The sequence below is a fragment of the Rhinopithecus roxellana genome, chromosome 5 (genome assembly GCF_007565055.1).
Source record: "Rhinopithecus roxellana isolate Shanxi Qingling chromosome 5, ASM756505v1, whole genome shotgun sequence".
Taxonomy (NCBI): Eukaryota; Metazoa; Chordata; class Mammalia; order Primates; family Cercopithecidae; genus Rhinopithecus; species Rhinopithecus roxellana.
Window position 1 is genome coordinate 27,931,925 of NC_044553.1, and position 24,727 is coordinate 27,956,651.

The following is a 24,727-nucleotide window of genomic DNA, read 5'->3' on the forward strand; positions in this document are numbered from 1 at the left end:
GAAATGAGATATAAGGCATAGTCCCGGCATCGATAGCATCTCAATCTGGTAAGAGATTCAGACCTATAAACACATAATAGCTGTGTGATTCAATAAGGCACAATTACAGTGCTCTGGGGACACAGCGAAAAGAGTCTCTGATCTTATACAATAAAGAGGAATGAGTAAGAAGAGAGACAGTCAGAGAAATGAGCAACACGGCAGCAGGAAATGTATATTTCACAGTCCCATTTTCTAGCTGTATTGTGTAGCTAAAAGTACTTTGAACTTGTATAGGACTTTGTGGTTGCAGAAGCACATTCACAGATTCACACACAAACACACACACAGACATCATTGTGGAAAGGAGCAGGGTAAAGTTGTCTTTGGGGGCAAAGAAGCACAGAGTAGAAAATAAGACAAAAGACAGGTGATTTTGACATTTCGGGTGCTCCCAGGAGAGCAGGAAAGTGGGACCATGTTGACTTCCCTGACCCGAGGTCTGAGCTTATCAGTGATTTTTTTTCCTTGGCGATTACCTATATTTTTAGTTTTTACCCTTAAACTTGTGTTGCTGTAGTGTAACTTCTCAAAGGCACGTTTATAAGACAAAGAAAGCCTGTAGAAATGTTGTGATTAAAAGAAGAAAGGAGGTGAGGGACTTGCAACTATGTGCACAGCTTGGCCCTAGGTGGAATCTGTACAGGAGGGGAGATGCCAGGAGGTCAGAAGTGGGTCAAGTGACAAAATTGGAATATGAACGGTAGACTAAACTATCATATCCTGTTAAGTTTCTGAAGTTGATGACTACACTGCAGTTGTGTAGGAGAGTATCTTATTCTTAGGAAATACAGACTGAGGTGTTTAGGTATTAAGGACCATGATATATGTAACTTACTCTCAAGTGGTTCAAAAATATTTTATACAGATATACACAGATATTTTATATGCACATATATATTTTAAATATTTTTAAAGATATATAAATATGGAGAGACTAAATGATAAATGAAGCAAATATGATAAAATGTTATAACAGTAGATTTTAACAGTGTATATAACATATATATATACACTGTTATATATATTATAACCTGCCATATGAATAACAGTATAATAGCAGTATATATATATATATATATATAACTAGATATAATATATACAGTTATAATAGCAGTATATATGTAAAATAACAGTATGTATATATACTATTATAATAACAACAGGTGAATCTGGGAAAAAGGTATATGTGTATTATTTGTACCATTTTTATTCTTGCAACTTGTACATTTAAAATTATTGTCAAATGAAACTTTTTCCTCAAGTACTTTTATGTAAAATCTTTCTGACACTCACAACCACCCAGCATTATGGGTCTTGTTAGTCCCATTATATAGATGGGTAAACAAAAATGAAAGGCTTAAGATCACACAGCTACTAAATGACAGACGCAGGACTAGAAGCTGGGTCTTTGCAGCTCAAAGCCTGTCACTATCTCAGGAGTCTACTTAGGAACCCATGTAGTGCATCTTATGTAGGTACCTTTGGACAACTTTGTGCTATGTAAACACGGTGTACCTCACATCTGCCCTGGGTGGTCACTTGTTCTCTCCGATATCAACAATCTGCATTCTAGGATGTGCTGCCTCCTAGATGGGACAGCCCTGTGCTCTCCCCTGCAAGGCTTCATCATGCTCCATGGAACATCTGTCCCATGGTAGAGAAACTCTCCTACACTTTCACTTCCTTCTAAACACTGCTCTGCCTCTTCACCTTAACTAAAATCTAGCTCTGCCTAGAGGACACCCTACCCTGCATGTCCCCCACACCCCAGACTCAGGGGCAGGACTTGGGTCTGAATTTTCTTTCTTGCCCTCTCTCTCTCTTTCTTTTTTTGACAGAGTCCTACTCTGTTGCCCAGGCTGGAGTGCAGTGGTGTGATCTCAGCTCACTGCAACCTCTGCCTATCGGATTCAAACAATTCTCCTGCCTCAGCCTCCCAAGTAGCTGGGACTATAGGTGTGTGCCACCATGCCTGGCTTTTTTGTTGTTGTTGTTGTTGTTGTATTTTTAGTAGAGATGGGGGTTTCACCATATTTGCCAGGCTGGTCTTGAGCTCTTGACCTTGTGATCCACCCTCCTTGGCCTCCCAAAGCGTTGGGATTACAGGCGTGAGCCACTGCACCCGGCCAGGTCTGATTTTTCTTTGCTCTCAGGTGCCTGCTCTACATCCTAACTTGTCTACTTTGTGCAAAACATCTCTGCTTCTCTAATACATGATTGATTCGGCTAAACTACTCTACAGTCCCTCTGCATTCATTTCAGTGTGGCCAGTGGATTGCTTCTCCTCCTTTTCTGAATAATTTTACATCTGGTTTACCATATTCCTCTTCTGCTGTATTCTGCCATCATCACGCATCGGCTTTTTGCACATGACATATCCAACACTCTGGGCCTGTCCTTGATCCTCTTCTCTCCAATGATAATGTGTCTTCCCCACACTTCCCCACCCCACTCCAGGGCCGTGCCCAACCTTCTCATTGTGCAAACCACTCGTAGGAACATTGATCGTGAACAACAGACTTAAGTGTGGCCTACTAAACTAGATGTAGGATTCACTGCAAGGATCCTTACTAGTGTGCAGAATGACAGGAAAATCCAGAACACTGAGTCATAACACAGCCAGGGGCCAAGAGAGTCTGAACTGCTGAAAGAGAACATGACCTGATCATGCATTCTGGAACCCAAACCACAGAACACTGCCCCTGCAGTGTTCTGCTGGGCCTCAGTGCCCATGACCACATCAGTGTGCATTCAGCTGTACCATTGCACCTACTGCAAATGGTCACTAACTATTCTTTCTTGGTCATGCCCTCTTAAGATTGAGAATCTTGAGTCATAGTGGATGATTGGCTGAACACAGTTCATGTGTGCACTCCTTCTACCTCCAGCGGTCTCGGAAGAGAAATATCTCCCCCATTTCAGCTTCTCCATTGTGAGTAGGAATGTGTCCCTCACTTCTGGGATGACTCTAAATGAGAAAGGCACTGGATTCTGGGAAGCCAAAATTGGCCGAGGTCCATATAGTACACCTGCTTGGCAACCCCACATCCTCATCTTCACCTCTTCTTATAATCATCTTTCAAACTAAAGTTCTCATCAAGATACTGTGGCACACTCTTGTATGCTGAAAACTCATTTATACTGCACTCCACCTGAACCCCAACCAAACCTCAGCAAATGCACCTAGTTCTGGGTCCAGGTTTTATGGGTAACATCTATTTCTGTCTTGGTTTTCTCTTGATTCTGTCTCAATATTTTGAAACTTTTGAAACAATGCAACCTATATAAAAATAAATACCGGGGAGGCCATAACCCTTGTACTGCAACTGGTCTAAAGGCTATAATGAATCATATAAATCCAGTCCCCTATACTGTCCCTGCTCCCTAGGCCTTTAGCTGCACACAAGGTGATCTGAGATGCTTGCCTAGCAAGATGATTCAACCCTTCCTTACTGAAGAGATGAGCCCTTGGTGGTCCTGCCCATTAGCATCTCATGTTCAGCATGGTTGAGCTAAGAAGTGTCCAGAGGAACACCTGTGCTTCATTCATAATTCTTCACACTCACCGCTTAATACAACACCATGTCTCCTTGGCAGGATTAAATGCCCCAGCCAACCATGTAGTACCCTTTTTTTGCTGGTTGATTGAATAGCATGAGGAGTTCAAAATGGCCAGATGGCATTCTTAGTATCCAATTCCATGAAATCACTGTATTCATGGGTGGAAGCCTTCTGTAACTGAGTACTAAAACTTTTAGACTAACAGAGTCTATAAATTTAGATGAAAATAATTTTGCTAGGGCATCATTAGATCTAATTATGTGATATGCATCCCAGTTCTAGCCCTTGTAATATGATTGTGAGATTTGCTAAATGATATACTGGAAACTGGTTCTGAGCATATTCTTTATTCTGCAAGTCTGTCTCCCTTCCAAGAAAAGTATTGTTCATCACTTGGGCTAAGGGTCTAGTTTTTCAACACACACAAACACACACACACACACACACACACACACACACATTCTATAATATATAATATGACATATACAGGTAGCTAGCAGAAGTGTGACTGGCAAGGAGAGCAGATTCAAATCCAGAATATGTCTCTTTCACTGATATCTCTCCACAATGGAAGAGGGTAGAGGAAATCAACCAGCCACTAAGTATCTAGGTGGCTTTCCAAGATACTATGCTAATGACTTGTAGTTAGTTGCTGCTGTCAGAAAGTTGGCTACTCAGCAATACAGTACACAGAAAAGATTTGACAAACAGAGAGACTGGGCATGGAGGCTCATGCCTGTAATCCCCACATTTTCGGAGCTCAAGGCAGGCAGATCACCTGAGTCCAGGAGTTTGAGATCAGCCTGGGCAACATGGTGAAACCCCATCCCTACAAAAAATAGAAAAATTAGCCAGGCATGATGGCACATTCCTGTACTTCAGCTACTTTGGAGGGGAAGCTGAGGTGGGAGGATCACCTGAGCCTGGGAGGTCAAGGCTGCAGTGACCTGAGATCATGCCACTGCACTCCAGCCTGGGTGACAGAGTGAGACCTTGTCTCACAAACAAACAAACAAAAAGATTTGGCAAACCTAAATCCAGGTTGCTGGGCATTGGTATGGTTTTCATTCCTGCCACCATTCACCTGCCCATTGGGCTGGCCCTGGGAGGCCCAGGGAAGGAAACTGACAGGTATTCCCAGACTGGGTCAGTTTTCCCTCCTGATTATTAAGAAACCACTTGTGGTGGAAGTGCTTTGTTGGGCCCTTATATAAAGTACAGATATTTTTATATCCTAGGGCCATTTCAAAAGCTGCACACACTTCTCCAAAAGTCCTTGTCAGCAATGCTCCAGCACTGCCTCTTCTGAGTCTCTGACAATCTGACCAAACTATTAGCTATTGTCCATTAATCACAGTCTCTCTGCTAAATAAAATGACCAAGGAGATGGGTGGCTATATTTATTTGCTGAGCCAATTTGCCTTCTATGTTAATATGGTTAGGCTTTCTGTTTCCACCCAAATCTCATCTTGAGTTGTAATCCCTGTAATCCTCATAATCCCCCATGTGTCAAGGGAGAGACCAGGTGGAGGTAATTATATCATGGGGGTGTTTTCCCCCATGCTGTTCTTGTGATGGTGAGTTTTTATGAGATCCAATGGTTTTATAAGCATCTGGCATTTCCCTTGCTAGTTATTCTCCTTCCTGCCACCTTGTGAAGAAGGTACTTGCTTCCTCTTCACCCTCAGCCATGATTTTAAGTTCCCTGAGGCCTCCCAGCCATGCTGAACTGTGAGTCAATTAAACCTCTTTCCTTTACAAATTACCCAGTGTTGAGCAAGTCTTTATAGGAGTACGAAAACAGACTAATACATATGTTTTCTTTCAAGGCCATCCCTGAATAAGCTGTAACATTGCATCAGTTAATTTTGGCAATTGCCAAAACATCATGTAGAGCCATCTAAAAAAAACAAGTTTGAATTTTTTTCCTCCTTCGTCACTTGGAATGTGGAGCAATCTGTGAAGACACAGGTGTGGGCTGAAGTAGGGGCAGTCCATGTGCTAATACCTTCTCCTTCTATACAGCCCATAGCACCCAGTTTCCCACATTAAAGGATTTAATGTAATTTGTATACATGTCTGTGTTCATGTTTTATATACTTGCCTATGCATAAATCTTGTATGCATTGCATATCTCATCTAAGATATTACAAGGGTTTTGAGGAATGAGACCTTCCCACCATTCCTAACTACTCTGTCCTCGGTATCTAACACAGTACCTGGATTGCAGTTAGTAGAGATGTTACACTTCACAAATAAAAATACAGGACACCCAGTTATATCTGAATTTCAGACAAACAATAAATAATTTTTAGTAAAGGTATATCCCATGTAATATTTTGGGACAAATTTATACTAAAATATTTGCTGTTCATCTGAAATTCAAACTTAATTTGGCATCCTGTATTTTATCAGTAAGATAAAGTTCTCAATAAGTATTTGTTGCATTCATAAATAAATAAAAGAAATCATGGATTTATTTAGCACTTATTCTATCCTTTTCGATTCATTGAACCTTTCCACAGCTATGTAATAGTTTGAAGTACTGATCCCTTCTCTCTGTGGCTGCTAGTCATGGTCACTTTGTCTCATTGGGAAATTGTTCTAGTTGAGTCAGAGACCATAAAATGTAGAAGTTCAGGTGTAAGATGGGAAAGGTGGAGAATAGTTGCTAAACCATGTTCTCTTTTGTTAAGCCTGACATGGGCAAAAAGAGAAGGGAGTCAGTAATTCCTAAAAAGATGGTGGTTATTTTTCTTCTTGGTTGAATTTTGGGTTCAGAGGAATACCAGAATCCCCAGATATATTAGAGATCCCAGAATAGACAATATCTTTGTCTTGTTTTCTGCTCAGTTCCCTGGGAGACTGAATTAGTCAGCTATTGCTGCATAACAGATACCTACAAAAATATTTTGGCAGGTAGCACTAGGCATTTATTTTTGCTCACAGGATTGCAGGCTGGTTATGGTAGTTCTGTTTCAGGCCTGGGAATCTTCTCCATGTGTCCCATTTAGGGGCCCAGGTTAGAGGGTCAGTGACTCTGGCAGATGTAGGAAACTTCCAGAATGGTGATCAGAAACTCACCATGCCCCTTCAGGCCTAAACTCAGGACTCAGACATTGTCACTTCTGCTCACACGCTATTGGCAAAAAAACTACAGGACCAAGCTCAATATTAAGGGGCAAGGAGATAATTTCCTCATCTAAAGGGAAAGAAGGAAAGGGGTAAAAATTTGTTGAATAATAATTGAATCTGGCAAACACTTGTTTGGCTGGCTGGCAAACACTATGAGACAGTTGCATTACATGTTGAAGCAGAAGAGCCTGAGGCAACCTCACTGAGACCTTGAATCCTCTCCTTGGAGAGAGGGAACAGAAAACCTATTTTCTCCTGTTGCCTAGAACGATGTCAAACCATGTAGCTCGATGTCTGAAATATTGTAAGTGCTTATAAATATCTGCTTTGTCTTGGCAGCTCTGCCATAGGCTCTGGTTTTATCCATCATCTACCTGGATAATATGCATTGAAATGATAGTCACCACTTATTGAAGGCTTAGATTGTGCCATTTTTGTCTCAATGAATACTCCTAACACCCTATAAAATAGATATTATTATTAATCCTATTTGCATATTAGAAGACTGGAGAAGTTGAGTAATTAGCCCAGGAACCCTGGTAAGAGTCAGAAAAGTCCCTATCAGAACCCATGTGGGTCTGGCACAAAACCTGAGGCTTTCTACGGCTCTCCGCTGCGGTGTGTGAACCCAGGATTCCTCTCTTTAAGAGCTGTTCTCTTCTGTCTTCCTTCAGGGGCTGCAGAGAGCTCTCAAAAGTCATCTTCCAGCCACAGCTATGCAGAAACCAGATGCAACCTTTACAGGGTAATTAGGCAGCTTTCCCATTAAGGGTTCAGTAAAGGAACCTTGGTCTTGCAGCCAAGACCAGTGGAGTCCAGAAAATGTCTCTTCCACAAGGTTTTGAGAAGGCACAGCTTGCCTGCCTCCAAGCAGCCCCTGGGGAGTCCCACTGAAGGGGAGGAAGACGGGGCTGTCATTGGCACTGCGTGCTGGCAGTGCTGGCGGGCTCCATCAGTGGCCTTGAAGTTTGACTACGTCCAGTAACACTCTATTCATCAGGCTCCTGGCTCTGCGAATAGCCTTGTCAGCTGCTGCTGAGTCAGGGTGGGTATTTAATTAAAATCATTGTGGCACTGTAGAAATGAGAGATTGGGAAGATAGCCAATCTCTGCAACCCATCTCTTCACTGGTTCTTCCCTGCAGAGCCCCACTGCCAGGCCCGGGACCTGTGACACCCCACTCTGTTTTCTCTCACCCAGCAAACAGTAGAATCAGCTCCTGTGAAAGCCCTGGCCCACCTGGAACCTTCAGCTTTGGCAGTGCAGCCACTGGAGCTTTTTAAAGCTGTACACACGAATGCCAGAGATGCCACGTCTGTTTTCTTTAGCAAATCATCGTGCAGAAGCCAGGGGCAGTGGTTTGCAGTAGAGCTGTGATGTTACTAGATTGCCTCATGGATAAAACTCTGCTTCTGAGAGGTGAAAACACACGAGGGACAGTAGTAAATGGAGAACCAAAGTACCCTTTAGTTATGATTGTTAGCTGGGATTGTGGCCCAAACACCACTGATGAGTTCTCTGGGAGCCTAGGGAAGACCAGGTGGGACAAGGGCAATGTGAAAGGGCCCTTCTCTCTTTCTAAGCCCAAATCAAGTATTTGGGATTTGGATTTGATGATCCTCTCACTATAGGCCTCGATGTACAGCACATAGAAGTGTGCATGAGCCTGTGTGCCCAGGAGGAGGGAGAGGACTGGTGAGGAGTGTTAAGGCCATGGGGCCTGCTCTGGCCAACTGGAATAGCTGAATGAGTGTAACATGGAGGAGAGCAGCACCCCCCAGGGCCTCGGTGTATAATGTACTGGATACATGGACCAGCAGAGCCATCAACTCTTCCTGCCAGATACAGGCCCAAGATGAGGGCAGGGGTGAGGAAAGGCAGGCGGCTCGAGGGCCATCCCCAACTGTGGACCCACACCTGCTGTGCTTCAGGCACCCGGCTGCGCCCCAAATGTTTAAATAGGAATCATGGACAACACCTGCCTTCAAACAACTGATTTTCTATGAAGGGTGACAGATGCTTTAACAAGTCGTGGTAACAGTGAAGACTCACTGCTCTTTGGAGATTTCCCTGGCCTCCTCCTCTCATCATATCCTTAGCTCAGAGAGTCATGGGGGCAGCTTTTTTGTGCCTTAATTTTCTCACCTGAAAAGTGGGCATATTATTCCAGCCTCGAAGGGTGACTATGAGGATCAAACTGAAGTTATTTCCCTTCTACGCCACTGACTTCAGACTCAAGTGAGGCAGCCTCAGCTTTACTGCTATTCATCCATCTATCTCCATTGGGAGCCTTTTTCTTAATACGTCCTTCCCAAGTGACAGAATTTAGTTGTCCCATCATTTCAATTGGTTGGGGGAAAAAATCCCAGTAGTTTTGGTTAGGAAGTCAGATGGTTAACATATTTCAACTGTTTAATGTCTGATTAAGACATCGACAGTGTATCTCTATCTGCTTTCTTATCCATCATCCTGGGGAAAAATGTCTCAGCAGCGTTATGAACTTAGCTTACCCTATTTATCCAGAACTGAAATAAGTAAATAAACTAGCAAATTTGGCACTAAACCACTAGTCCAATTCACAGCAATTGCCCTAGACACCTGTGTTTAGACATACTGATGTTTTGTATAAGTCTTAACTGATTCATCTCTTAAGCAAAATTACAAATAAATGCCACTTACAAAGCTTAAAATGTGCAATTGCTTTCAGTTACTCAATGCTAGAGAGAACAGTGAGCCGCGAGAGTTCCTAGGAGAAAATTAACTGCTCTTGAAAAGAAGAAAACTCCAAGTGTGCCACTTTGTACACAATCTATAATCTTTGGCTCCACAGTGTTAAGGCTTTTAATTTCTAGTTGAGCAGCCATGAAGACAAGAGCAATTAGCAATCCATTTTTCATTTTCTCTGTCTTCCAAGTTCAGCGGAAGGCCCAGCAATTGAGGAGTACTATTCTGATTTCAGAAACACAATTGCCATGAAGGACAGTGCTTGAGCAGAAGCTTGAAAGTGCTTTATTCCTGCGACTTTGTGATGCCTTGAAGTTTAATAGAAGTAAAAGGTGTGGGTCAGAATGTAAGACGCTGAAAGGCTGAATCATTCATTTACCTTCAGGCATTCAGTGGTGGCCAAGCCCTCCATCAGCAGGGAGACTCCAGGTCACCAAGGCCTACATTCTTGTGCATCTAGTCCTGTGTTTGAAATGTGGGTACCTTTTTACAAGTGACTCACATTTTATACAGGCAGGACAGGAAGGGCCATCAGGACACCTCTCTGCTTTGTCAGTTCCTTGCCGGGGCACATAAGGGAATCGTCTTCCTTTCCCAGGTCTTAGTTTCTTCAACTATAAAATGAGTCTTGGGCTAGATACCTTCTATATGTTTTCAAGATCTATTCTTCTGCAACTTTGGAAAGTGACTACTCCAGCTGGCCAAGGGTGCTGGTCCAACAATTCTTTCAATGATGATGAAAATCATCATATTTATAATCTTTGACTTTTCTAAAAAATTGAGACAAGGTCTGGCTCTGTTGCCCAGGCTGGAGTGCAGTGGCACCATCTCAGTTCACTGTAACCTTTGCCTCCCGGGCTCAAGCTGTCCTCCCACCTCAGCCCCCCGAATAGATGGGACTACAGGTGCATCACCACATCTGGCTAATATTTGTATTATTGGGAGAGATGGGGATTTGCCTCCATCAGCCTCTCAAAGTGCTGGCATCATAGGTGAGACCCACTGTGCCTGGCCATTTTTTGACTTTTAAATGTGGTTTGGGAAAGATAGAAAACCAGTGGCTCTCAAATCTGGCTGTGTCTTGGAATCACTTGGGGAGATATTTTGTTTTCAATTAAACTTTTATTGACGTATATCACATGCATACAGAAAAATGCATCAATTGGTGAGTTTTCACAAAGTGAATGCACCGATGGAACCCATTAGATTGTGAAATGAATCCATTACCACCTCCAGGGAGCTTTCTAAATCCAGATTCCCAAGTCCTGCTGTAGATCCACTGAATCAGAGCCTCTAGGATATAAACCAGGAATCCTCATTGGCATATATGAGTCAGACAAGCTGACGCTGTCATTTGGAAACCTCTAAAGTCGACAGTAATTTTTCGGTTTTCAGGTAAACATGTAAGTTCTGATCAGCCACATGCATAAGGACCTGGAACACTGGGTTAGATGTGTTAGCCTAAGGCTGAGGGTGTCAGAAGTCTTGCCAGGCTGGACTCCCTATCCCACAGTGAAGAGACTCATCCTCAGGCCAGATAGTCTGCTCGGGATATTGTGTGCATTATAATGTCTCCAAGCTGTAATCTCCATAGTGATCTTGCGACGATTGTATCTTACTCTTATTTACAGATGAGGATGCTGAAGCTTAGAAGGGTTAGATAAGGTGCCTGAAATCACACAGCCAATGAGTACTGGTGTTGGATTCAAAACTCAAGTCAGTGTGATATACAGATCCATGGTCTTGCCATCTCCCTTGTGATATAAGCTCCATCCCAATATTAAAACCAGTTCCAACACAACCAGCAAACAACTGGGTATCTCTTGGCTGACACTGGTGTTAGTTCACATCCTATTTTTCAAGCATTGGTTCAATTCCAGTATTAGTCTATTTTAACTTTATTATAAAGGTTCTAGAAAACACTATCATTTTTTGAAGTCAGAAAAAAGTCTCCATATATATTATTTACAGACTAACACCTTCTTCCTAGAAATGTAGCTTGGTCAGACAGAAGTACAAGGAGCTGCACATTTTCTTTTGTTAATTTAGGATTTTTGCTATCATTGATTTTGGGGAAAAAAAACTACCTTCTAGGCTTAAATATGTTACATAAATCTCCCCCAAGATGTATCTAATTTTGTGGTGAATTATAGGGACAAGTAGAATCAATAAATATTCTACAAAACTACGTCCTGTGAAATTCATCATAGATTCTCCCATGGCTTCTCCTCTCATTTTATTTCTTTTTTTTTTTTTTTTGAGTTTTCATGTCTTGGTACTGGAAGGTAATTAGTGCCTTCTATCTGATGTATGTTCTCTTATGAAAAATGTGGGGGTTGGGCACAGTGTCTTACGCCTGTAATCCCAGCTCTTTGGGAGGCTGAGGTGCATGGATTGCCTGAGGCCAGGTGTTCGAGACCAACCTGGTCAACATGGGAGAAATCCCGTGTCTACTAAAAATTAGCCTGGTGTGGTGGCACACGCCTGTAATCCCAGCTACTCAGGAGGCTGAGAATTGCTTGAACCGGGGAAGCAGAGGTTGCAGTGAGCCAAGATCGTGCTACTGCACTCCAGCCTGGGTGACTGAGTGAGACTCTATCTCAAAAAACAAACAAAGAAATATGGGTATGACAGAGATGAGATGAGAATGGTGACGGCAGAGATGAGAAGTGATTGAGGCCAAAAGATGGATCAAATCATTTCTTCTTACTGCTAACCAGAACATCAGTGTTATGTCCTTATGCATAAGAGTACTTATAATATTATTTGTAAATATAATATAGCTCTCTTTAACAGGCATTCTCAGCATGGATTCTGAAGTGTTTGAAGCATGGGTTATTTGCTTTAGGAAGTTGCAAATGAGGTCTGATAAAGGAAAAGTGGCAGCAAGTTACTCATGGGATCACATGACACTTTTCTTTGAGACAACAGATCTCAACTGGGGCCATTTTGTCTCCCAGTCCCTGGAGACTTATGGTCATCCCAGTAGAGGAAGGGACGTGATTGGCATCTAGCAGGTAGAAGCCAAGGATGCTGCTAAGCATCCTATAATATACAAGGCAGTATGTTAGAAAGAATTACCCAGTCCAAAATATCAGTGGTGCCAAGCTTGAGAAACCCTTGTTCAGGAAATGATAATAAATCTCACACAGAGACCAGCTTTTCTGTAGAAACAATGAGAAAGACTAAGTTATTTCTACTTTGACCGAATAGCAGGGTACTAAGGAGACCATGTATTCAAAGAGGCTTGCTTAGATTCTAAATTAGTTCCCCTCAGGGCTATATTGGAAAACAGAGCTAAGAGAAAACCACTTTCTCTTTGGAATTAGAGTTATGAAGCTCTGCTAATCTTTTCTACCCTAGCAGTCGCCCCTCCCTGCTAATACTTTTTTGAGGGCAGAATTTGTTTTTCTAGTGAGAAATCAGCACACCAACTAAAAAATGATAGCAATGCAAAATGCATCTCTCTTGAGCCAAGTTAATTTAGGTATATACAGTCTCAATTGAAATACTGTCTTTTTTTTTTTTTTTTCAAGAATCCTAACTTTGAATAAATGTGGCTGCCATGGTGTCCCTAAGTGAGAGTTGCTAAGGAAACCAAAAGCCAACCCCACTGCTGGTTCTCTCCATCCCCATGGAATATCATTATGGCCCATCAGTCATTTTGAGAGTTAGAGACACCACAGCGAACAAAATGACGACTTTATCTGTTTATCCCAGGAGAATAATCTCAAAAAATAGATTTACCCAGTGCCATCAGAAGATTACCTAATGACCCTTCCTGGTAATGAGACAGAAATGGATGTCATTCATAGAAATGCTACCTTGGAATACATTGCCAAGTCCTTAGTATTGTGATTATAAAAATGCAAAGTATACTTTCTGGTAGATTGAAAGAACATATCCACAATAGTAACTATCAGCAAGCCCAATTACATACTGCATAGCCATGGTTATTATTTGGAACACAATTCATTAATTTTAAAATAACTTTTGTATAGTTGCAACAAAAGCTAGCAAAAGCTCATGAAACTCTCCCAAAGTGTGCCAGGAATAGGAACTAATGTTTTTTGGTATTTTTTAAACTAGTGTTATTACATCTGGAATATTGCACCAGACAATGGACAAGGAGAATTTTCAGTGACCAGGATTACAAAGCTATAGAAGGAACAGCTGTTAGAAATCGGGAGACCTCATCTGATAGATAATATTATAGAAGAATAAAAACTGTCTCTGCAGGGTTGACCTGCAAGTGATCCTGTAGCCCCACCTGGAATTGCACTATGTTCCTGGAGACAGAGGCCTCTCCAGCTCCTGTCTGCTGTGGTGCCCTAATTGATTGATTCCCTCTGCATGCACGCCTGCCCACTAGCCCCAGGGAATTTTTTTCTCACACAGCTATCAACTTGGGCACTGTGTGTTCCAGGCTTGCATGCACCACCAGAGAGTCCTTTAATTCCCCTGCATGCCCACTGTCACCTGCAGCCCACCTGTGCTCTGGAGTACTTTTCCTTCCCTCTTGTTTGGGACACCAGGTACTCTAGGACCTGCACCTCATGCAGGGCTCCCACTCCCTCTGCCTGCCTGCCCACCAGGCTTAGGCGTGGGCTATTCCTGCATGCCCAGCAACTGTAGACCAGCTCTGGCTCCAGTGAGCCACTGAGTTTCCTCACTATGCACTGGCTTCAGCCACACCTTCTTCAATAAGAAGGGAACTTCTTCCAAATTTCTCCTTCTTGCGGTATTCTGTTTCAACTCCAGGTTACCTCTAAAGTCAGTTCGTTCTCTCTCTTTCTTTCTTCCTTTCTTTTCTTTCTTTCTTTCTTTTCTTTCTTTCTTTCCTTCTTTCTTTCTTTCTTTCTTTCTTTCTTTCTTTCTTTCTTCTTTCTTTCTTTTCTTTCTTTCTTTCTTTTTCTTTCTTCTTCTTTCTTTCTTTCTTTCTTTCTCTTTCGCTCTTTCTGTCTTTCTTTCTCTCTCTCTTTCTGTCTTCCTTCCTTCCTTCCTTTCTTCCTTTCTTCCTTCCTTCCTTCTTTTCTTTCTGTCTCTCACCTCTCCTCCGCCCTCTTTTTTTTGAGGCAGGATCTCATTGTTACCCAAGCTGGAATGCAGTAGCACAATCGTAAGCTCACTGCAAGCTCGAACTCCTGGGCTTAAGCAATCCTCCCTCCTCAGCCTCCCCAGTAGCTGGAACTACAGGCATGTGCCACCACTTTAGTAGAGACGAGGTCTCACTGTGTTGCCCAGGCTGGTCTCAAATGATTCTCCGGCCTTGACTTCGCAAAGTGCTGTGATTACAGGCATGAGCCACTGCACTGAGCAGTTTCCTTTCCATCTTTATCACTATTCTCCAATGATTAGTCATATTACAATTCCTCTGCTTAAATTACTTAATGATATCTATCTTCTAGTTGGACACAGAGTGATGTACCCTTCTCTGCACTTTCTACCACCCCAGAATTTATGTTAGATCACAAAAGTGAACTCAGATGTGATTTATTTTGTTGGCATGGACAAAACCCAAAAATGTGTACAGGCTACTGGAAGCTGTTCTGTGTTTCCCTGGGGCTGGTCTCTGGAAGATCAAAAGTAGATTGCTCTGCAGAGACTCAAATTAAAGCAAGCAAGCTTTCCTTTTTTCCCTTCTCCTAGGAAATGCTCACTCTCTAAATGGGAAACAGCCCTTTGTTTCGACAAACTACAGTGATCTATAGCATAATATTACATCAGAGCCACAGTTCTGTGTTCAGGGCAGAGTCACTTTCTCCTCTTTGCTACACAAAAAGCTATTCCCCTGTGCCTCTGCATGGTGCCTTTCCTCATCACTCTATGTGTGTCTGTGTCTGTATTTGTGTGTGTGTGTGTGTGTGTGTGTGGCGCAGCACATTGCATAATGCTTAATATGTGTGTCAGGGAGTATTTCACGTCTTTATATATTAACTCATTTAATCCTAATCCTCCTATTAGGCAAGTACAATTAGTACTCCCATTTACAAAAGAGGAAATCAAGGCCATGAGAGCTTAGTTTAACTTGCCCAAGGTCACAAAACCACTTGACATGTCTCATTTTGGCTGTGCCGCTATTAGGGGTGATTTCACTTGTATCTAAAATAAGATAAGAAGCTAATGAGCCAGTGACCCTAGGGAAGTGTCTCTTTATTATACATTATTAAGCATGAAAAAACATGAAACATAAACATGAAGACTTTTGTTTTCTCATTTGCTTTTAGCTCACTGTGTTGGTAGAATAAAGATAAAGACCAGGTTGAGCTCTTAAACTCCCCCCTCACTTTCACAAGCTAATGCATCAACCCCTCTCCAGACACCCAGACTCTCTCTTCACAGGAAAGACTGTAAGAGACCAAAAAGACCCTGGCTAGAGGGAAGGTAATCCAGAGATTTGAATTCAGGCATTTAAGACAGAAACAAATAGAACCAGGGGATGTTATAATTCATCAAAACGAAAAGACTTTTGAGAGTGAAAGGGGGTACAGTTAATAATTACATTGGTAGAAATTATGTAAAGCAGAACTGTCCATGGCACACCCACACATGTGGTAGCCCTATTAGCAGAAGGTAAGACCACCAGAGTCCAGGTATGAATCAAAAGAGCCACTCTGCTAGAGAAAGTTAGTGAAGGGGCTGGGTATTAGCAGGGATACAAGAACCAACAAGGGATAGTAATTACCGAGGGACCAGCATAGGGAGAAGGAATCTCCCGCCCTTGACTGGCATGAGCTGGAGCAGGTGAAGGGGGGCTGCCCACATTGCTGAACTTTGAGGAATTCAGCTATTGCCAGAATTGCCAAGAGGCAGGGAGGAAGCAGGAGGAAATCACCATTTCCTCCTGCCTTCTGATCACCTGCTAGAGCCTCCCATTGGTCAAAACCAACTGGAAGCTAAAGAACAAAGCAGCCTAGGTGGTACATCCTGAAAAGAGGCTAGTTTCTCAAGACCCAGAGAAGGGCAGAAAACAGGCTTTGGAGGAGAGTCAAACACGGAACCAGTGGATCATGATGAATTCCATAATGTCCTTTCCCATTATACATCAGCCATCATACATCTGGACTCTCAGGTAGTTTCCTATTATCTGGACTCAAATGCCACCAATCTCTTCACATGCCCTAATCTGACCCCATTTCCTGCCCCTAGCACCTGGCCCCCTTCCTCTGTACTTCTGAAACTCAGGGCAGCCATTAGCAATGTCTTCTTTATCTTTAGCCTCTCTTCTCAGTGTGCTCTTCATATTTTGCTCCAACTGAAATTTGGTTTTCTGTGGACCAAGAATACCTACATGTGTATGAATATATATTCTCCTTTGTCTTCATTGCCATTTCATTGTTACTCCCTTCTCTCTAATTACCCTCAGCTTTGAAACTCATGTGTTCAGACTCAACTACTCACTACCTAACCTTTTCATAGTCAGTTAAGTCACTCTACTCAGGTCCTTGTCTTTATTCTTTGAAGATATTTTCAATGGGCCATGGCCACTCACTTCAACACTTGCTGTAAATCCAGTAGTTACTCTAATCTTTATTTCAACACCCATCAAGACAATCTTTCTAATGCCCTGGAATTTTCACTTCTTGAATAATGCATCTTTCCACTTCTTTGGTCATACCCTAGACTTTGCCACTATCAATGACTATACCATTTCTATGATCTTAATAGAAAGCATCCCACTTTCTGACCATCATATCCTATCTTGCCACTTTATCCCTTTGAGTGTTGGACTCTCAAATCAAGTTAGATCCATAATTCACTGATTTTTACCATAGTCAACAGTTAGACAACCCTCCACTCCACATCATGTCATCACTCCCTTCTCACCCAATCATGGCTCGTGGTCATAACTATTCTCTTGCATACCCTCAACTTCCTTGACCCTCTTTTCCTTTACTCACCCAATGCCTTTCTTCATCTGCCCAGACTGTCTTAACAAAATACAAAAAACGGTGGCTTAAACAACAGAAATGTGTTTCTCATAATTCTGCAGGTTGGGAATTCCAACATCAGGTGTTGGGCAAGTAGGTTTCTGATGAGAGATCTCTTCCTGGCTTGCAGATGGTCTCTTTATCCCTATGTCTTTACATGGCCTTTCATCTTGCATGCAAAATAAAAGGAAGAGACATCTCTTTCTCTTCTTCTCTTTTTTTTATAAAACCACCAATCTTATAAGATTAGAACCCCTCCTTATTACCTCATTAAACCTTAATTATCTCCTAAAACCCCTATCTCTAAGTACAGTCACATTGGGGCTTAGGATTTAAACATGTGAATTTGGGGGAGGACAAAATTTGGCCCATAGCACCTGACAAAACTTCAACCTTGTTTAAATTCAATATTATGCCTATTCCATGTTTGCAGCTGAACACAGCATATGTTATATGACTGCTCAAATTTGAATACTTGACCACGAACCTGAAGCACTTTTAGTGTGGTCACAAATTACACAGTATTTCACTAATCAGTCTACTTATCTCCTCTCCTGGTTGGCTATTTCTATTTCTTTCTTCTCAACCCCTCAGTATCTTTTCTCCCATTTTCACTCTCAAACAATCACCTTGCTTCCTATTTTACTACACATAGTTGAAGCCATCAGAAGTGATATGGTTTGGCTCTGCATCCCCACCCAAATCTCACTGTTGAATTGTAATCCCCAATTTTGGGGGAGGGAGGTGGTGGGAGGTGATTGGATCATGGGGGTGGATTTTCCCTTCCTTGGTCTCTTGCTAGTGAGTGAGTTCTCATGGGATCTGGTTGTTTTGGAAGTGTGTAGCACTTCCCCATTCCCTCTCTCTCTCCTGCTAGCCAAATGAAGACTTTGCCTGCTTCCCCTTTACCTTCTGCCATGACTGAAAGTTTCCTGAGGTTTCCCCAGAAGCATAAGACTGTACAGCCCACAGAACTGTGAGCCGATTTAACTTCTTTTCTTCATAAATTACCCAACCCAGTATCAGGCCTGTGTGAGAACGAACTAATACAAGCAGTTTTTATAGCAGTATGAGAACGAACTAATACAAGAAGACACGTCTTACACATTCCCATCACCACATCTATCTGCCCCCATGCAAAGACACCCCATTTCCTGTTTTTATAGATCAACTTCCTGTTCTCCTTTCTCTGACCAAGTACACCCTTGGTGATCTACCTATTGTTTCTTCTCTACCTTGCATCATCAACTTTCCTCACTCTTTTTCGTTAGCATACACATGTCATCTTTTCTCATATTCAAAAAAATGTCCTGTAATCCCAGCACTTTGGGAGGCCGAGGCAGGTGGATCATAAGGTCAGGAGACAGAGACCATCCTGGCTAGCACGGTGAAACCCCGTCTCTACTAAAAGTACAAAAAATTAGCTGGGCGTGGAGGCTGGCGCCTGTAGTCCCAGCTACTCGGGAGGCTGAGGCAGGAGAATGGCGTGAACCCGGGAGGTGGAGCTTGCAGTGAGCCGAGATCACGCCGCTGCACTTCAGCCTGGGCAACAGAGTGAGACTCCGTCTCAAAAAAAAAAAAAGTTCTCACTTGCTCCACATTCCTCTTCAGCTGTTGAACACATTCTTATGCTCTTTTTAAAGGAAAAACACCATAGAATAAAGCCACTGTCTCCTTTTATATCATCCTCTCCTGAATCCATTGTCATTTGGGTTTTCATCCTCTCCTCACCATTGAAATAGTTCTTCTCAAGGATACCAATTATCTCCTCTCTCCAAATCCAACAAGCAATTTTCAACATGCATCTTACACCATTCATGATCATGTGGGGCAGTGAATTGTTCTTTCCTGTTCTAGGCACATTCTTATTACTTAGTTTTCCAAGTGCCACTCTCTGTTTTCCCACTTCATTGGCCAATCCTCCCTAGTTACCTTACTGTTTCTCCCCTATCTCTAAATGTTGGCAATCTCCAGGTCTCACTTCCTGAATTTCTTTCCTCTGTCTATATCTATTTCTTAGTGAGAGCTTTCATTCTCTTGATTTTAAGTGCCATTTATACTGTGATGACTACCAAATTTGTATCTCCAGCCCAGATTTTCTCCCCCAAATCTATATAGTACTTATATATCCAGCTGCCTGTACTGTATATTGATTTGGATGTCTGATAGACATTGAAGCATTTCAACATAACTTGTATAAAATAAAATTCTTGACAGTCCTGACTAGTCCTTCCCAAATCAGCTTCTCCCATCATATCTTTCACTGCTATATATGGTGACTCCATCCTTGCAGTTGTTCAGGCTAAAAACTTGAATTCATCATTGACACCATTTTTCTCACCCCAGACATCAAATTAACCAGCAAATCTTGGCTTTATGCTCAAAATATACCTACAATCTGGCCACTTATAGCTACCCAAATCTCTAACACCTCCATACAAGTCTCTGTTGCCTCAATTCTACCTCACTGAAAATGTGTCTCCTAATCTGTCTTCCTGATGCTTCTTTGTCCTTCCCTTAGCACAGCAGCCACATTGTAAGTTGTAATGTTATTTATCTGTTTGAAACCAAGCAGTGCTTCCCATCTCACTCAGAGCACAAGTGAAGGTTTTTGGCATGGCCCACAACTTTATACAGGATCTTATCGTGGTATCTCAGATACCACACCTCCTTCTCCTATTATCTTGCCCACCACACTCCAATCACAGTGACATTTTTGCTAATTCTCGAACATGCCAAGCATGCTCACAAGCCAGGAACTTTATGATTGCTGTTCTTTCCTGGAATACTTTTTTATGGATAGCATTGGGACTAACTGATACGTTTCATTCAGGACTCTTCTCTTCCTTTCTGTATTATCACATTCTGATGTACTGTATTTTATTTATTTTTTGATTGTTTAATATCTGCCCCTCCCATGGAATGTAGCCTCCATGATGACAGGGGACACTCAATAAATGCATTTGGAGGAATAAAGAATTGAAAAGAATGGATTGGAGAGAGCATTGGAATTTGCATACCAAGATTCTCTCTCTTTGACTGCAAATGAGCCAAAGAATAATCAAACACACAAACAAGAAAACCCTGATAAACACACCTCGGAGACCAGGTCTTTCAATATTAGCATATTGTCTTAGTGAAAAGCACTCATGGAGACTCAGTGGGGAGTCGTGATTACTGACACAGAGTTGCTTTAAAAGGGGTCTGAAGCAGAACATGATAAGTTGGTGTGCTAGAATTTATTATTTGTTCAAATTATTCCCTACCTAACTCCAGACCCATCCCTACAAAGTCATCCTTCTGCAGCCCCTCCCTGTGGGAGCAGTACATTGCCACCCCGATGACTCCCAACCTGACCCTGTGGCCTGCTCTGGCCAATGAATAATGGATGCTATGTCCACGAGAAGCCATTGGATGATGTTGCCATTGCCCTTTTCCCCTTTTCCATGAGAAGTGTGTCCTAGACAGAGTAACTTCATCGGCCTAGTCCCAAAATGAAGACTTCAAGTAGAACTACAGAAACCTGGGGGTAGATGTGGTAGGAGTGAGAAATAAGCCAGGGTTGTAATAAGACACTGAGCTTCTGGGTGGTTTGTTACTGCAGCATAACCGACAAATACTGACTAATACAGCTGGCAAAAATGATATCAGAAACATCTGGAATGTGAGCAAAGTGAAAAACTGCCACTGCACTTCTTCCGTTTCCACCATATTCACCTGATAAGGTTCCAACTCTGTTTAAATCCAACATCATTCCATGCCTGCATATCCGCACCTGAACATGGCTCACAAGAAAAAATGTTACCCCGACTTACCTAATATTATATGTATGACCACTAAACTGAAATGAACTCAGAGGCTAGTCCTGGCAACCAGTAAAGCAGGTGATGTTTGAACTGAAAACTGAGACTGATAAGAAGAATCCAGTTACACCAAGATCCAGGGAAGAGCATTCAGGCAGAAGGAACAGCAAGTACAGAAGCCCCAAGGTTGGAGCAAGCTCAGTGGATTCAACAGAGAGAAAGGAGCTTGCAGCTGTGGTACAATGAAGAAGGCTGAGTGGAGCAAGATGAGATAGGAGGGATAGTCAGGGGCTAGAAGGATCTAGGCACAATTTTCGATTTTTTAAATGGAGGTAAGGACGTTGGATTCCTTACACCACATTGGAAAACCATTGGAGGGTTTTAAGCAAGGAAGTGATGATGTCTCAGTTTCCTACTTTTTCATATAACCCAATCCTAAAGTTAGTGGCTTAACCCAGTGACATCTGTTTTGCTCACAGATCTGCAGTGTGGGCTTGGCTTGATAGTCTGCTTGTCTCTGCTTCACTGGCGCAGCTGAGGCAGCTCAAAGGTTGGGGTCAGGAATCATCTGAAGCTTCACTCACTCACATATCCAGTGGGTGATGCTGGCTTTTAATGGGCACCTCAGCAGGACTGCACATAGCCCGTCCATGGGGCTGCTTGACTTCCTCAGAACATAGTGGCTGGGTTTCCAACACAGACATCCTAAGAGAGAGAGCGCCCTATGGTAGCTTGTATTGCCTTTTCTAACTCAGTCCTGGAAGTCTGCTGTGTTCTTCTCACGGAGGACACGGCAAAAGGGTGCCCAGTGTCAGGGGAGGGAACACAGACCCTGCTATTGATGGCGGCCTCTCCGTATCACCCTGTAAGAGCACGTGGGGAAAAGTGGCCATCTTTGGAAAATAAAACCTGCCCAGACAGGATGTGGTTTATGTGTTTGAAAGGAAACTCTAGCTGCTTTGAGAATAAATTATTGAAGGGTAAAAATGGAAATGGAGCCTGATGTGGTGGCTTAAGCAGTCCTGGACAGAGGTGAAAGTGACTTAGACTTATGATGGGAGGAGTGGGTATAAAAAACAGGATTGAATTCAGGGATTAAGTGCCTGGTTTGGACACAGGTTACTTTAAATACCCAAATGGCTCCAAACAAAAAAGGGAATGAGCAGGGCGGAGAGTACCCAGAGATGTACCTCTCACCTTCAGAAGTACCGTGGGCCTGGCCTTGTTCCCCCAAGGGAGCACTGTGTTTACATTTTCTCCCCCTCTTCCACATGTCTGGGACTCATACTGGAGGTTACTTATGGGTGAATTTGTTGATTTGCTGATGTAATCATCATTATTTTATTGATTGATTGATTTTTGAGACAGGGTCTCACTCTGTTGCCCAGGCTGGAATGCAGTGGCACAATCATAGTTCACTATAACTTTGAACTCCTGGCCTCAAGAGATCCCCCCACCTCAGCCTCCCAAGTAGGTGGCACAAGTGCGTGCCATCATGCCTGGCTAATTTTTGTATTTTTTTTGTAGAGGCAGGGTTTCTCCATGTTGTCTAGGCTGGTCTTGAATTCCTGTACTTAAGAGATCTACCTGCCTCAGCCGCCCAAAGTGCTGGATATTATCATTATTTTAATAATGATAATAAATAATTTGAATAGTTATATTTGAATTATTTTGGCAGAGCAGAACAGCAATGCTAAATAAAGAACTGTGATATGCCAGCAGGTAACACCTCGTTTTGCTGATTGAAAGAAATCTAAAAAATTGCCTCTATTTCTCCGGGGTGCCCATAGGAAGCCTGTGTTGTACAGACATAGGCAGAGGCCAATACAAGTACACTTGACCTTCTTTTAGGCAAGTGTGGCAACATTTACTAGCCATGGCAGGCTGTATTCTTTAAGTCATCAGGATGTTCTGGGAAGCCATGGTGCTCACTCCCATAGGCTGGTACATGTTAGGAAGGTCAGATTCCATCTTCTTTCCTGGTTCCCATGTTCCAGACCTTTTATAGCAAAGCTTCCTCATTCCTGCTGCAACTCAGAGAATAGAGGAAAGAGCATTAGCTTGGAAGTCAGATGGTGCTAGGCTCCAATCCCAGCTCAGCCACTTACAAATTGATTGACCTTGAGAAAGTGATTCAACCTTTCTGGGCCTCAATTTCTTTCACCATAAAATGATGATGAATGAAAATAACCCTACCTCAAGGGTTTTATTGTAAAAATTAAATGAAACACCAAGGGAGCAGCTACCACAGAGTCTGACACATACCACATGCTCAACAAATTGTAGTGATAACTATTATATATTAAAGGATAAGAATGCCACAATATTTAGAAATTCATCCACAAATTCTCAACAGTTAGTGCCATGCCTACAGACCATTACAGAACAACTGATGTTGCCTGCTAGCTGCAGTCACATCACATCCTTTTAATGGTTCAGTGACTTAACATTGAGAAGACGGAACTCGCACAGTGAGAGCCAGTTGAAAAATAAGTAAAACCCCAGAGAGCATTTAGGCACAAACCAACTTAGATGAACGTGGATTTCTCAGCTCAGTCTGCCAGCTGGATGGCTTTTATATTCTGTTTGAGCTAAGCTATGCTGTCCAAGAGGTTGTTGCAAATTCATTCGTGCTCTATGCACGTCAAAAACTCAGGCAGAAATTCGCTTTGAAACGCTGACATTTTTGAACATATCGCCAAAACCAGGGACAAACGGGGGTCTGAGAAACATGTTGAATGCCTTCAGAGGGTCAATGAGAGGAGCTGTCACCAGGTGTATGCTTCTAGGTGACACAGGGAAAGCAGTGGGTCATCCAGGGCATCCACACAACAGCAAGTATTCAGACGTTGGAAACGTCCCGATGATTGATTTTTCACTTCCTTTTCTGTCGTCTAGCGTCGGATAGCTTAATGAACCCTAACCTAGCGTATTCCAACTGATACATTAAAATGTAGTCTTTCATGAAAGCTTCCCCTGAAATGAGACTTTCTTTTCAGTGTCAGCTATCATGGCTGTTTATCGACCGCTGCAAAGGTGACCAGCAGCACACCAGACTCTACACACATGATCTCATTTTCTTCTAACAAACATGTGTTCATTCGTGTAACAAACATTAGCAGACCACCATTGAAGCACAGATGACAGGGGCCTGTTTTGCCAATAAGCCACTCAAGTTTCAGAGAAGGTAAGTGGCTTGTGCCAAGTCACATAGAGGGTAAGTAGGAGAGTCAAGAAATGAATGGCCTGGGTTTCCACACCTTTCCCAGCAGGCCACACCTCTCTGGGGGTGAACTAACACATGAAAGGAACAAACACTAGATGTGACGTCTGGAGATCTAGGTACTCAGCTTGGCCAGTTACTGGTAGTGTGATCCTGGGCAAGTCACTTCATCCTTTTGGGTTTATTTCTTTATCTTCATGACAAATTGCTGAACCCTTTTTGACCTACCTTTTGTTGTTTCTGTGAGAATTCAATGCTATAAAGTAACAATATAGGTGAATCTCACAAACATAATGTTGAGTGAAGGA